We start from the raw sequence: 13468 nt of genomic DNA, 5'->3' as shown, positions 1-13468 counted from the left end.
GCAGGGAATACATGCATGGAGGTGGAGAGAGAATAATCAGTCTAAACGGGAATGGGCTCATGAAGAAGGATCAAAAAGAGGCCAGTCTAAGGTCCCCCGGGTCAAAAAGGCCTTTGGCCATTGGGTTCCTCCCCCTCTCCCCCATTTACTCGCAGAAGCCCTGGTGAGAGAGCCTCTGGCTCTGGGAGCCTTGACCTGGGTAACTCAAGAGGACTCGCCCGGCCACCACCTCCCCCTGCTCCCCGCCCACCCTCTCCGCCTGCGTCTGCCATCCAGAGCCTCGCTCGCGACCCGAAAGCCTCGCATTGACGCGGGCCCGCGCGTGAGTCAAGCCTGCGTCACGGCGCCCCGCCGCCAGGGTGGCCTTTCGGAAAGCGAGGGAACGAACAGTGCGCGCCGCGCTCCGCCCAGCTCCGTTCCGCTCCGCAGAGCCGGCGCGGCCAGGGCGCGGGGAGGGCGGCACTGGGCCCGGGCCTTCGCAGCCCCACGCGCTCCCTTCTTGGGCCGCGGGACCGGGGCCGCGCCCTAGAGCCCCGAGCGCGCAGCAGACGGGGACCGGGACCGGTCGCGACTGGCTGCGCGGCAGCAAGTCTCGTGCGCCAGCGCGCGGCTCCGGGGAACCCCCTCCCCCGGGCCCCGGTGCCAGCCCCTACCCGGGGCCTGTCGCCGCCAGACTTAAGCTGCCGGTGGGAGGGACTGTGCACCTGCGACCCGTCGAGGACAGCAGCTACTCGGCCGGAGTTTAGGGGCCAAGTCCCGCGCTCGATCCACGAGGGACAGGTGAGTCGCCGCCTGGCTCCACCGGGCCGGCCACCGCAACTTTGCCTGCTCCGGGCCCCGCCCCAGCCCCGGAGGCCTAAGGACCGAGGTGCGTGCGAGGCGGCGCTTCTCCGCGTCCGCCCGACCCTGCGCGGGCGCGGGGCTCCTCCCGCCGCTCCAGCTTCTGTTGCCTGGCGACGCACCCCTCCTCCCGGGGGGTGGTGATGGTGCGGCACTCCAAGGGTGCCAGGCGGCTGCTCCCCGCCAGGGTTAGGCATGGGCATCTGGAGCTCCTCTGGAGGGTCCCAGAACTCCGGAGGTAACTGGGCAGAGCTACCGAAGCCAGCACCTGGGGAGGAGGACCTGGGAGGAGGCCAGGCCGTCAGGTTTCTCCACCTTGAACGCGACCAGGGCGCAGCTCCACGGGAGATTTCTGTACGGCTGGCGACCCCATCCCTGGCCACTCGGCCTCAGGCCCGTGACCTTGACAGTAACATTGGCGAGACAAGCAGAACGTTCTTGCCGGAGATGAATATTTAATTCCCAGACTCGGGGTTGGTGCTCGCCCTAATTTGGGCATAGAGCGGAGGAACCCTTCCTCCCTCGAGGGAAGCGCATCTGGGAACGGGAAGGCAGAGGTAGGAAATGTGCACGGGGGGGTGCCTGGATCTAGAGGGGCGGCTGTCTGGGATCCAGGCCTCTGCTGCATTTACACCTGTGCGTGCTGAAGCAGTGCTCAGAGTACACCAGATAAGGCTGTTCCCCCTGGGGCGCGGCCGCCTTGGAAGAAAGCCTGATGTTTCCTTTTAAAGCCCAAATAGGCCCAGTCAGAGGTCCAAGCTCAGAAGTCCTGAGGCGACTCATCAGACCCAGTCACTGTCAAGTGGGCTTTATTCCTTCGCTTTGATTTTTTTCTCTCTCCTTCCCTTTAGAAGAATATATATATATATTTACCTACCATTAGAAATATTTTAACGGGTCATGTGAATTAGGAAATTTCTAACCGGAGCTGCTGGGTGAGGTGGGGTGGGGGCAGCTGTGTAAAAGAGACAGATGGGATTGGGTTGGCATGATGCAGAAGTGAGGTGGAGAAGGAAGATTCTTTTGAGTTGCCCCTGTGAACAGGCACTTCCAGGGACTGAGGAAATCTCAGAATGGCTCCACAAAGATCTCACCAAAACTTTGGTGTCTGTCAGGCTTTGCCAGGTGTGAGACTGTGTGGAGGTAACAGCGGGGTTTCTTGTGCATCACATTATCCTATGATCAGTGAGGTGGGTCTGTCTCCTGGACAGGAAGGGCTTTGAGGTCACACCTGGTTGTCCTTGGCCATGGCCTATCCACAAGGCCATCAAAGGATGTAGCTCCTCTGCCAGCCTTTTCTCTAATGGAGCAGCTGTGGCTAAGTAGGTGGTTGAGTTTCAGTGTATTTCTGCAGATCAGCCCAGAGGGTGACTCAATGCAGGAGGCAAGTCGTGCCTACCAGCTCTGATTGGAGTGTGCTTGGCCTGAGTCACACACAGAGTCGTGTTTCAGCTGTTTGTGAGTTCAATGGAGTTCTTCTCCAGCAGGACTCATGAACAAGAATGGTCTGAACCCTCCCCCCCCACAAGGGGTTTAGGTCCACTGGCCAGAGGCAGACAAGTCCTCAGAGTAGGGATCAGGTTGTCTGGCTATTAAGAGATCTGACCCTGGGGTTGAAGGTAGCAGAGCAGGCTGAATGGGAGTCTGGAGGGAGGCCTTGTGTGTGTGGTCACAGCGAGGGCTCAGTTCTCTGCCATATACCAGCAGGGTGACCTTGTGCAAGTCACTGCACCTCTGGGATGTCATTCCTCAGTTGTTAAGGAGGGATGCCTTTGGTACTGTTTCCACAGGTTTATTTTGTGCCCAGTGCTGGACACGTAGCAGGTGCCCATCAGATGTTGGTTCCTTACCTCTTCCCCTATAGGTCTTAACCAGAAGCAGTTCTTTCTTGCTGCTCTACTCTTGAGCCTAAGATGGAATGTGGAGGCAAGTGAAGGTGGAAGGGCTGTTCATGCGATTAAGAAGAAGACATACAGGCTGAAAAGATGGCTTAGTGGATAAGGCACTTGCCTAGGAAGCCTAAGGACCCAGGTTCAATCCCCCAGGAGCCATGTGAGGCAGATGCACAAGGTGGTGGGTTTGTTTGCAGTGGTTGGAGGCCCTGCCACACTCTTTCTCCCTCCCTGTCTCCCACCCCCTCTCTCTGCTTCTTTATTTCTCTCAAATAAATAAATAAAATATATAAAGAAGAAGAAGAAGACAAAACTAAGCTTCAAATGGACCTTGATCCAGCCTTCAAGTCTCCCCTGCAGAGGATGTCTGAGCAAGACCTGGGCTGGTATTGGGTGGAAGGAGTATATCTGTCTGGGCTGAGTCGACTGTGTGCCCTTGGCCACCTGCAGTAGCTCCAGGAGACTCCAGCACAGGTCTTGGCTCCTCGGGATTGTTCATGACCATGGCCTGGTCTTAAGCTGTGAAGGCTGCTAAATAGGTTTCAGGGATCCCTTCTCTTTGAACAGATCCGTTGCCATCTTCCTCCCCACCTGGTCTATCAATAATGGAGTTGGAAGCTGCAAGGGAAATGTTCAGGAGAGTTAAGGCTGGCTTTTCCTAGAGAAGAGTGGGCCTCCTACTTCTCAGAGGAATCCTGGGTCCCTTGTTCTTCCTCCCTCGTAATGTGTCTAGACCCAGAGCTGAGCTAAGATGTGCTCAGTTCAACTGTGAAAGACAGGAGTGAAGAGCGAGGACCCTCCAATGCAGCAAGAGAAAGTCCAGGCTGACCCAGGGGACTCTGGTTTACTATTAGAAGAGTGTGTGTGCATGTGCACGTGTGCGTGTGCATGTGTGTATGTTTGCCATCCACCTGGGAGTCAGTGCCTTCCCTACGGATCTTGGAGCACATTACATGGATGATGAAAACAGAGATTCTGTCTTCTGGAGCAGTAGCCTCCTCTGCCTGTGCACCAGCCTCCCCCATTCTCCCATCCAGTTTTGCTGCAGCAGGACAATTCATCATTAATCCCTTTAAAACTGCTAAGATAAGAAGAGTTTAAAGGGAAGGTGGATTGGAGCTTTTTTTTTTTTTTCTAGACAAATTCTGACTTATCACTTGCTTCCAGGCTGGGCTGCAAGAATTCCTCAGAGCCCAACATCTGAGCACCAGAATGGGGTGTAAATACCCTGATGTTTCAGACACTATGTCAGCATCCCCAGAGTACTGTCCTAGACTGCTGGAGGTCAGAAGCATAGTCCTGGATTACAAGCATGCTGCCCCAGACCCAAGTAGGGCAGCGCTCTGAGGGAAAGGCCCCTGTCCTTGCCCTCCCTCCCTCCGTCTCTTCCTCTCTCCCTCCCTCATTCCCTCCCTCTTACTAATTTTGACTTTTTGAGCTAGGGTCTTGTGTAGCTTGGACTGGCCTCAAATTGAGGATGACCAGAACTTCTGATCGTCCTGACTCTACCTCCTGAGTGCTGGCATTACAGTCCTGCACCACCACACCTAACTCCATGTATATACTTTCAGCAGGGGCAAGTGCTCATGCCCTGCTTGGAACACAGTGATAATGTCCCATATATATATATATATATATATATATATATATATATATATATATATACATATATATATATATATATATATATATACACACACACACACATACATACATATATATACATATATATGTGTGTGTGTGTGTGTGTGTGTTTAAATTGAGGTCTGTTCTGTGTTAAGTGCTTGATTTACAGACTTCCTTGTTTAATCCTTGGTATAATCCCAGGAGATAGATATTGCTATCTGTAGCTTATAGATGTGGAATTTGAGGTTCAGAGTTGTTAACTAATTTGCTCAAGGTCACTCAAGTAGTGAGTGGCAACTTGAGAATTGGTACTCAGTCTGTCACACCTCAAATTTCATTCTCTCAACCACTATATGATATGTTTCTATAACAAGTTCTTAATAAATGTGGCTGACGGTCTAGGCATTTATCCAAATGCAGTTGTCAAAACCTGAGCACCCAGAGAAAGAAGGAAGTAGGCCTCAACCAATGGGAAACTGGTAGAAAATAAACAGACCCAAACCTCCAAGGTTTGGGAATATGGTGTTTGGTGCCAGATGGGTTGGAATCTAGAAAAAGATCCCAGGCTCTTTGTTCTCTGTCCCTGCCTTTTATCACCTTGACTTCACTTGAAGTTAGTCCATGTGGGGGCTGATGTCTGGAGCAGGGAGTGAAGGGGCAGAGCAGGTCAGGTGCTGTTCTGAGAATCTCTGCCTCTGCAGAATCAAGGACGGCCAGGCGCTGATGGGAGCTCTGGTGTGTCAGGTTTCTCTGCTGGACAATGTGTGCTGGAGATCTGGTAGCAGTTTCTGATGAGGCCCCAGACCCCAGAGCAAAACTGCCCGCACACCATGGTTGTTCTACAGCCGCGGCTGGCCAGGGCCCTTCAGAGAGCTGCTGCTTGCTTCCTGCCATATGTTGGGGGCAGGCCACACCCCTCGCCCCTGGGACCCTGCCATTTGTATCTTTGATTCTTCTGGGAGACTTGGGATCTGGTTTCTCCTGCCTGTCTGATGTTTCCCTCCCTGAGAAGTCACCATCCGAGGAGGAACAGGACTGTATTTTCCTAGCCTGCCTGCCATCTCCAAAGCACCCAAGACCTCACTGAGGAAAGTATCTGTGAGGACAGAAACTGGGATATGAGCACTAATGGGCCCCTGCCCCCAGAAGACAGAGAAGACTACCCAGAAACCCTGACTTCATGGCAGCCATTTTGTGGAGATGCAAACTGTTGATAATTCTTTTTTTCTCCCTCCTTCCATAAGTAGTTTATTGGTTCCTTAATATATTCATCTATGGGTAAATCTAGTTTTCATAAAACACATAATTAGTTATTTACTGTACACAAAACCCTCACATGTGAGAACATAAGCGCCACAGTAATGTGAATTATTGGACTAAAGTACTCTCATTTCAGGAGATGGTCTGTTTTGTGGGAGAATGAGTCTGAGGGCAGTGAGTCTCGGGCTCCTGAGTCCACAACTCCAGAGGTCAGGGGTAAAGCCCTTGTAGGAATGGGGCAAGCACACCAATAGCTAGGAGAGCCTCAAATCAAGGCCCTGGGGTCGTTTTATCAGCGGTTCTGTCCCACTGCCTTCTAGAGCAGTTCATCTGCAGAGACCGAATTGCCTCACTCTATATCATTTCTAATTACTGGTTTAATTAGAATTTCTAATGCACCACCGATCTGCTACCCGTGATTTTGTTTGTAAATAGAATTCATTGGTCCACGCCCCAAGCCCCTGACTGCCCCCAAGCTGCCTTTTCCTCTTTATAAGACTCCTGGACCCATGTGGTTTTAAATCCCACACAAGCTGCACCAGGAGCAGTGTTCACTACAGCTACCTTGCAGAAGATGTGAAGTTACCCCGTGGGGAGGTTCCAGCAGGCGCTTCCAGGTGACAATTCTATGAGGACATAGACCTTCTTTTCTTGGGAGCCAAGGGAAGGAGAGCAGCTGTTCCCACGCCGAGCCACCAGGCGGGCTCCCAGAATGGCCCCCTGGCGCTGTCCACGGTCCTGCCATGCCACTCAGGCCATCTGCCTCAGGAATGTGGGAGCTCGTCCTCTTGACCAGTGCCCCAAATTGCATTATTCCGTTAGTTCTGGAGAAGGACCCAGCGTGGGGCGGGAAGCTCCTGGCCTCAGGGAGAGGCGGAAGCAGATGACAATGTTCCGCTGCCGGTTTGCGGAATAAGGTTCAGGTGCATCATTTTACGAGGCAGCCTGACAACCTGCAGAACTGCCTAACCAGAGCCCGAGGGGTGAGTACGTAGCCCGGAAACCACGATGCCCGTGTCCCTTAGGGTAGCTAGAGACGGTCCATTCGACCCCGGTGCGCCAGACCCACGTTACTTTCTCTGTGTAGATGCACTAGGGACGCGCTCAGAAATTGCTGCTAAAAATTGAACTCAGGAGGGGTACGGGCTGCAGAGCTTGGGAAGTCCACTCTTGTGCTCCGTGGCTGCGTAGCCTTGCACCTTGCATCCTGCACAAGAGAGTCGGATTCTGAGGACAGTTAGATTCTCTCAGCCTGGGCTGCTTCATACCTCAAATGATGCTTGCGCTTTACCTCATGTTGTTGGGAGGATACGAAGCATCTGGAAGCATAGTAGGCATTTCCGCTTCCTTCTACCCCCCAGCCCTCCCCAAAGCTGCTGAGAGGGCTGCTGTACCCGCCTGGCTCTCGGGAAAGAGACCTCATGGGGGGCTGTAATGAAGAGTTTCTGATCACCATGGCTTCAAGTGCTCTTCAGCAGTCTGTTGGGTACCTCGGGTAATTAGGCATTGTTGGTCTTCCCTGTGTCTCTCTGAGACAAGAGAAAATAGTGACTTTTTAAGAGAACCCAGGCCAGAGGCTTTGGAACGATGCTTTGGGGACCCATCTCTTATCATCTTGAGCCCTTATAGATAAGAAAAGAAGGGAGCAGGCTTTCACCCATTACTCCTGGACTTTTGTTGTTACATCTATTTTTTTAAACTTTTCTTTCTTACAGTTGTTGTACATATGGGTCCTCTGACTGACTAGGACTTGGCATTAGCCCTTCAACACTTGGGGTTCCTGTTTCCTGCTCTCTTCAAGTCTTACACCTCACCCAGTGGTCTGATCCAGGTCACTGTCATCTCTTGCCTTCCCTCCCAGCTCCCCACCTCATTGAGTTAGTTCACAGGAGCCCAGGCTCCATTCCCCTTTGAGCTCAAAAAGGTGGTGTAAGGTCATTTGGAGTACTGATTAGCCATACCCCATCCAGCCCACCGAGGCAGTGAGTGTCTGTGTGCCTGCTCCATATCTGTTTTGGGGCATCATAAGATATCCCTGGCTGTGCCTAGTTCCTGCATTTTTGTCACCTGAAGTGGGAAACTGCCTTATGGAGGGTCTTCTGAGGGCCTGGCCTCATTTGAGCACAGCCCTTGGTTACGGTGTTTTACACTTGTGAGTTAGAAACCTTCATCTACATCATTTCCGGTCCAGAAGATGAAACCAAAAGAAGTTGGACACTTTTCCAGAGACTCACTGGTGGTAGATGGTATAGTAAGTTTTCCTGGTTCTAAACCCCATGATGTTTCTACAATCACAGCAAGGTTAGGAGTCAGGCTCCAAAGTCAGGCCTTAGTGGCGCAGATCCAACAGTCGCTACTTTAAAAAAATTTTTTTAAATTTATTTGAGAGTAACAGACAGAAAGAGTGAGAGAGAGAGAGATAAACAGAGACAGAGAGAGAGAGAGAGAGAGAATGATGTGCTAGGGCCTCCAGCCACTGCAAACGAATACCATATGCGTGCACCACCTTGTGTACCTGGCTTACGTGGGTCTTGGGGAACCGAGCCTCAAACCTGGGTCCTTAGGCTTCGCAGGCAAGTGCTTAACCACTAAGCCACCTCTCCAGCCCCGCCTCTACTTTTTGACCATGTGCCCATGGACTAGTCGCCTCACTCAACCGGTTCCAAAATACATGGGTTTTTGTTCATTGCCATCTCTCAATACTGAGACACAATGTGCAGTCCATGACCATTTCATGGTGGCAGCTGGTCTGTGGCAGAATGATCTGCTTCCATGACCCTTTCTTCTGGTAAGATCAAGATAGTTCCATCATCAAAAAAGATCTTGAGTTCAAACATAACTGTGGAGTCCCTGGGAGCCTGGCTTTCTTCCTCTGTCAAGTGGGAACAACGCCGGCAACGCCTCTGTCATAACTGTGGAAGGGTCAAAGGAGACAGTGGCTGCCAGAGAGATGGTGCCTAAGCAGTGCGGCCTGGGCGCTGCTGCTGTCACTGCTGTCTTTACCACACAGTGCCCTCCAGAAGCTCCTACTGGGTCTCTCAGGCATAATGCCATGATGAGAGCCAGGGCGTGGGGGAGGGGGGCTGTGCTGTCTTTCTTATGTACTGAGCACGTGATCCCCTCTCACATGCAATGGTAAAATGGAGCCAAACAATCCTGTCTGCATGGGCCACAGCCGTGTTTTCCAGTGCCAGTTCCTCCCTCTCTGGACCATCTGCTGCCTCCTTTCCTGCTTCTTTCCCTTCTTTATTATTTTATTTTCTCTTCTTTTCTTTTTCTTTTTCTTTTTCTTTTCTTTTCTTTTTTTTTTTGGTTTTTCAAGGTAGGGCCTCACTCTAGTCCAGGCTGATCTGGAATTCACTATGTAGTCTCAGGGTGGCCTCGAACTCATGGCAATCCTTCTACCTCTGCCTCCCAAGGGCTGGGATGAAAGGTGCGTGCCACCAAGCCCGGCATTCTTTCCCTTCTTGATCAAGAAAACAAAATAGGGCTGGAGGGATGGCTTAGTGGTTAGGGCGTTTTCCTACAAAGCCAAAGGACCTAGGTTCGATTCCCCAGGACCCACTTTCGTTTATAGTGGCTGGAGGCCCTGCTGTGCTCATTCTCTCTCTTCCTGCCAAATAAGTAAGTAAGTAAGTAAGTAAGTAAATAAATAAATAAATAAATAAATAAATAAAAATAAAATATTAAAAAAAATATTCTGTAGGTGTTGTGGTGCACGCCTTTCATCCCAACACTCAAGACGGGGAGGTAGGAGGATCACAGTAAGTTCAAGGCCAGCCTGAGACTACATAGTAAATTCCAGGTCAGCCTAGGCTAGAGTGATGCTCTACCTTTTAAAACAATGACAACAACAAATGAACAAACAAAAAATAAAAAAAAGTCAAAATATTAACTGCAAATAGAACACACTTGCGCTTGGCCGATGTGACGGGAAGGTGATGAGGGAGAGGTCTGTAAATGGAAACATCGGCTCCTTGGCCTCACGTGGTGTTGGAAGCTCTCTCCACACCCAGTTCTTTAGCATGCAGTATGCCAGACAGTGCCCATCCACATTTATTTCTGAAATGAGGATGAATTCTGTCTATAAAGGGGGAAGATGAAATGCAAATACTGGCTCTTTTAACAGGAAGGAAGGGCTGCTGGATGGTGGTCAGCCTACTTGTTGTACCTTAGGCTTTAAACAGTCACCTGGGGGCTGGAGAAATGGCTTAGAGGTTAAGGTGCTTACCTGCAAAGCCTAAGGACCCAGGTTTAATTCACCAGGCCCCATGTAAGCCAGATGTACAAGGTATCACATGCGTCTAGAGTTTGTTTGCAGTGGCTAGAGGACTTGGCACCCACATTCTCTCTCTCTCTCTGTCTGTCTCTCTTTCTCTCTGTCTTAAATAAATATAAATTTAAAAATTAAAAAAAAAAGTTCCCTGGGTCATCCTTGGAGCATGACATGCCCTTGGAATCCAAATATTGTATCAGAAAATGGGAAAATGTTGAAGCTAGAAAATATCTCAGATTGTAGAAAATTTGAGGCATTGAAAGTCTTTATGCATACACTCATTCAGTTCATTCATATCTTATTTATTGGGATATATCTGGTATCTAATATGTACATTAGACACCAGAATTTGGCCTCATAAAATGGGAGACAAAACACAGACCAGATAATCTATGAAATGGAGTCAGAAAAATCCCACCCTGTGTATTTGACTTCTCAGTGAGCTTTATCCTTCCACCCATGTGGTAGACACATGCAGTGGGTAGTGAAGTGATGTTCCCCAGCTTACAGATGAATATGGAGCATGAAGCTGGCTTCTCCTTGCTGGATCCTCCCCACATGTGCCGCGAGCTGCGCTTGATTAAAGTCTTGGCTGGGCCCGCAGGCTTCTGGTAGGCTTTAGCGCTCCTTGGTCAGCTCTGCTCCCACGTCACCCTGCCTCTTTGTTTTAAAAAGCAGCAACTGGGATTTCAACATGGGAGCTCGGTTGTTCTCAGGCAGGGTCGGGGGAGCAAAACAGCAGGCAGGGACCCCAGAACATGTGTGAATACCATGTTTTCTCCCACAGACATTTTTAGGATAACCTGTTGCCAGGTACTGGCTGAGCAAGGAGCAGTGAAGGGTGTATGTAAAGCTGACAACCTTGGTTCTTGTCTTCAAAGACCTTCCTGTTTGGAAAATGACTCATGCATGTGAGGAGTGACTGCACCAGCCAGCCAAATGTTGGAAGTATAAGCTTATCTTATGGAGTCTGCTAAGAAAGGCAGGGGACAGGGCTGATCCTGGCTCACTCGGAGAACTGCAGAAGGTGTCCCTGAGGTGAGGTGAGGTGAGGTGAGGTGAGGTGAGGAGGTGGACAAGAGGGCTTCTGGGGGCTCAGGGGCTGGCGGAGGGTTTTGTGAGCGGGTCAGGAGGAAATGGAAGCTAGCCTTGTCATGCATGTGGAAGGAGTCACATGTGTTGGGAAGGGCTGTAGGCTCCTTCTAGTAAGCAGTGTGAGTGGATGACATGGTATTTCCAGCAGGTACCTCGAAAGGCAGCAGGTAGGATGGCCAAGTGAGGTTCCAGCTCTGGGTGTATAGCAAAAAAACAAAACAAAACAAAACAAAACAAACAAACAAACAAAAAAAAAAAAAACAGGCCTGAAGGAGAGCAGGAAGAGTGGGAACAGGATAGAGCTGAGGATGTTGGTGGGATTCTGTGACACTTCGGTGGGATTGGGAAAGAGAGGTCTGTCCTGGGAAAGTCCAAGAACAGTCACTAAACCGTGAAGGCCCTGTCCCAAACAGCTTCTCCCTGGTGACTGTCAGAGATTTGGACAAAACACTTAAGAATAATTTGGAGGACAACTTGTTACTCTCAGACAGTCCGACCTGTTCCCGACTCTGTGGAAGCCCAGAGTCGCCGATGCCATTAGAAACCCTGTTGGAGGCCACAGCTACCTGTCACGTGGAAGTCAGGAAACCTTCAAAGCATTCTCTGAGAGAAAGGAAGCTGGCCACGTTTTCTTCTCACCAACCAGGTATTCTTGAACTGGACCTTGGCCTTGAAGCCCAGGAGTTGGCATTCTCCAGTGCCCCTCAGATGGTGTTCTAGCCTGCCTCGATGTAAAGGATTTTCTTCTGGGTCATAGTGCTCCTTCTGGGAGCCACAGACTCCAGGTAGCAAAGTCAGTCACCCCAAGGGCCCGGGCAGGCACCGTAGAGCATGTAGTAGGGCTGGCTGCCTGTTTGCCCAAAGATGGTGGCTTCTCTGCTCAACATCTCAGGTTGAATTTGTCCCTTGAGTGACCTGCTACAACCTTATTGAGCAAGAGATACATCAGAACAAGAGGTGGGGGTCCTCAGAGGGGCTGACATCAGCTTCCAGAAGAACCCTTTTTTCTGCCTCCAGTGGCTTCAGGGTGAGGCACTCTGGGAGTGGTCCTGGATAGAGGGTAAGAGCAGATATCTCTCCCCCCCAACCCCACCCCAGGGCTAATTATCAAGATGCTGTGCTTAAAAAAAAATGTTATGGGGCTGTCAGAACTCTGGGAGGAGATATTTTTACCTGTCTGCCTCCTAGTCACACTATGTATTTTTTCCCCCTCCTTTTAAGAAGATTCACAGCTCACTGCTCAGTCCTGCTTCGCTCACATGAGCTATTCTGAGCCGTGAGCTGCATGGGTTGCTAAGTGACAAGTTGGCACTGAGGGCTTGCTTGGCACTCGAGCCCCTCTGCGTTGTGCTTTAAGTAATTGAGGCATTCCTTCCAGAGAGTACCATGCAACTTCATTATCTGGTGTGCTGCTCATGAAAGCAACTTGACAACCCACCCCAGTTACTACAGGGGGATAATTAGAGTAAGTCTGTCTGTCAACACCTCCCGAAGACACCCCAGTAGGATCTCAGCTGATCTAGGGTGGCAGAACAGACAGGCTACAGAGCCTGTTGTTCCCAGTGCCTGGGTGGGTCATGCCTTACTTGTGTCTATGTGCAGGGGGCCACTCACTGGATATATGCTGAACAGGGCCTTTGAGGATATACAGACCCACTTATTTACATGGAGCGAAAGTGAGGTCCAGGGGGGTGGGATGGCTTCATCCGTACCTGGTTGATAGCTGGATCATGGCTGCCCAAGAGAAATCGTGCCCTCGGGGTCCTATGATCCATAGGCTTGTCCCAGACTAGACTTCGGAGTCACTGGCTACATAAGACGTGGATTCCCACAGACTCATCTGAAAGCTGGACTTTGGCCAGCGCATGGGCTGGAGGCTTCAGGGAAGGAGCACAAGGGCCAGGGATCGGGAGGGCTGTTCCCAGTTGCCCGTGTGTCACGTCCTCTTTAAAGAAGCTACTAAGCAGGAGTGGGGGATGGCTCAGTCAGGAAAACACTCACTGTGCAAGCCTGAGGACCTGAATTTGGATCCCCATCATCCACACCAGTGCCCTGAGTGGCCACACACTTCAGTAATCTCCACACTCAGGAGGCAGAGACAGGTGGATTCTGGGCCGGGGGAGGGGGTTGCCCCTGGGTCAAGGAAGCTCTGGGCTCAGTGAGAGATCATGTCTCAACACATAAGGTGGAGAACCATTGGGGAAGACACCTGATGTTAGCCTCTGGCCTCTCACACACATGTTGGCCTACCGCACACACATACACATACGGAAACAAATCAAAGAGAAGAAGCCTGGAGAATGAGAGGGCACAGAAGAGGAGACCTGCCAGGTGAGAGCCCCATCTGTAACCCAGAGTGCAGGAAGCTTCCTGTTGCCTTCCCTGCAATGGGTGAGACTCAAATAGGGTTAGCCGCTGAAGAAGGCATTTGTAAGAACCCCTCAGGGCCTGCAGCTCTGGGTCCGTGTCACTGTCTGCA

The 13468-nt window shown here is 51.0% G+C and overlaps 1 protein-coding gene across 3 annotated transcripts in view; it reads left to right on the top strand.

Annotated features, from left to right (window-relative positions):
* Positions 1-607: 607 nt before the first annotated feature.
* Positions 608-13468, top strand: part of Slc6a17 (solute carrier family 6 member 17) — a 50543-nt gene continuing 37682 nt past the window's right edge. The window contains exon 1 of one of the 3 annotated variants that reach the window (XM_004659013.3): positions 608-780. The gene's annotated coding sequence lies outside the window, so the exon portion shown is untranslated. The other 2 variants (XM_045138829.1, XM_045138828.1) reach the window with 2 other exon arrangements.

The sequence above is a fragment of the Jaculus jaculus genome, chromosome 19, assembly GCF_020740685.1.
Source record: "Jaculus jaculus isolate mJacJac1 chromosome 19, mJacJac1.mat.Y.cur, whole genome shotgun sequence".
NCBI classification, from domain to species: domain Eukaryota; kingdom Metazoa; phylum Chordata; class Mammalia; order Rodentia; family Dipodidae; genus Jaculus; species Jaculus jaculus.
The sequence above is the reverse complement of the archived record's forward strand: the minus strand, read 5'-3'. Positions and strand labels throughout refer to the sequence as shown.